We start from the raw sequence: 2,034 nt of genomic DNA on the forward strand, positions 1-2,034 counted from the left end.
AGAGAGAGAGAGAGAGAGAGAGAGAGATAGAGAGAGAGAGAGAGCAATGCTGATATAGATTCATACTTTTCTATATAATCTGTATATGTACCTGCACTTAGAATGATTCTAAGTTAGAAAAATCTACCAAGGAAAAATATTGTGTTATAATTGAATTTATTAGATTTCCATTACAAATTTTATATTTTCAGCTCACATATGTTTGTAATGCATGTATCTATTTAACGCTTTTATCGTTAACTTTTTTTCAGTAATATCATTTAGTACAAGCGTAGGTGTTTTGATTGATGTGGCATTTTTGCTCTATACAAAATTCTTTCTTATCTTGAATTGAAAGAATGTGCTGATGACGATAATAGTTAAAATTAAATTTCTGTTTATATATAAAAGATTAAATGTAATGTATATATATATATACTATTTTAGTATATGTCTTTATTTAAATACGCTCTTTTAATGAAAATATCGTTACCTTTTTCCTAGATTCTCCTCTCTATATTATATATGTTCTCTTTGATGCCTTCAATTCGCAGTAGCTTCCACAATCACTTACATCACGTCTGACATAGTTGTCACTAAAAGTGTTCCACTTGTACCAATCTCCCTTATATACACTGAAATTGAATATAAGATTCATTATCTTAGATATATTTGAAGTCAGTTTTAAGACGGTAGTGTAATTTAATTGGGGTTTATTTGCTATTTCTAATGAGTCTGACTATAGTGCAGGCGCTCCTGATTTCTTTGTGCTAATATTATAAATTGCTTTGAAATTCTTATCCGTAAAGTTAGAGCCAAATTATAAGTTGAAATAATTAATTTCCTTTCTTCATTTTGCACTTAATAACCACAAAAGAATTGAATACTCACATGCTGAATTAATTCTTGTAAAACTATCTGATTAGAAAAAGCTTGGTGATGAAGATTTTTTTCTGTTAATCATATTGCAAACATTTTTGTTTGATCCGAGACACGTTAGTCCGGGAAATCATTATTTCTAAGATGTTTGACAAAGAAATTAGTGTATCAATGTAAGATCGTATGTGACAGAGGAACATACTCCTATATAGGAGCGACCTCGCTAAATTTTCAGAAAACGTCTATTAAATCATTTAAATTCATTTAGAGATAGAAATTAATTGAACAACACGGGCTTAAACAGACTAATCTGGCCCCATAGCTTTACCACAGAGTGGGAGATAATTGGTACGGCTAATACGTATAGAATATGGGGAAAAGATGTGTGTTATGTATAGGAGAAATGCACCAAATATTTACGTCGGAACACAACTTAATTGTAGACTATAACAGGCCTTAAGATGCTGATTCAAACATACTAAAGCTTTTAAGAAATTCAATACCCGCATTTTGTAACTTGATATCTCACCCATATATAATAGGAATGAAAGATAGAAGCCCATGCCCAGAATTTCTCTACTGCATACCCTTATCCTTAACTAAATTAGTATATATTCCTTTTTCTTCACCGTACCCAGCAATAAAAATCGCAGCCATAGAAAACATTGAAAAATTAAAAATGTAACATAGAACTGAACTAACCTAAAATAAAATACATTACAAGAACTATACTTCAAATGAAGCTTATTAAGAACTCACCTGTATCTACTGCAATGCACCAATAAGGCTACAAATACAGCAAAGGAAACTTTAATCTAATTTGATAGAATCCCGACTTCGGTGAGCAACTGGTGTGAAGCCTAAGTCAACTACATCGGATTTCAGATACACACTGACCCCCCCTCTTCTTCCTGAACACTATAACCAATTAAAAAAATGTGACACGGAATTCAATTCGTCCGTCTTTAGATTCTGAGTTCAAATTTCACCGAGGTCGACTTTATCTTTCATCTTTTCCGGTTCCATAAAATAAGCAACAATTGATCACTGGGGTTCATGTAATCAACTTACCGCTTTCCCCAAAATTGCTGGCTTTTTGCCTAATGTTGACGCCAAACTTATATTAAAGATCTACGATAGTCTTGTATTATTAAATAATATAAATGAATGAAAGAT

At 31.7% G+C, this 2,034-nt stretch overlaps 1 long non-coding RNA gene across 3 annotated transcripts in view; it reads right to left on the bottom strand.

The window, feature by feature from the left end:
• Positions 1 to 475: 475 nt before the first annotated feature.
• LOC128247595 (uncharacterized) overlaps positions 476 to 2,034 on the bottom strand; it is a 137,815-nt gene continuing 136,256 nt past the window's right edge. For all 3 annotated transcript variants that reach the window (XR_008263938.1, XR_008263936.1, XR_008263937.1), the window contains one exon: positions 476 to 614. This is a non-coding gene — a long non-coding RNA (uncharacterized LOC128247595). The remainder of the gene's footprint in view (positions 615 to 2,034) is intronic.

Source organism: Octopus bimaculoides, chromosome 4 (assembly GCF_001194135.2).
Source record: "Octopus bimaculoides isolate UCB-OBI-ISO-001 chromosome 4, ASM119413v2, whole genome shotgun sequence".
In the NCBI taxonomy this organism is placed as follows: Eukaryota; Metazoa; Mollusca; class Cephalopoda; order Octopoda; family Octopodidae; genus Octopus; species Octopus bimaculoides.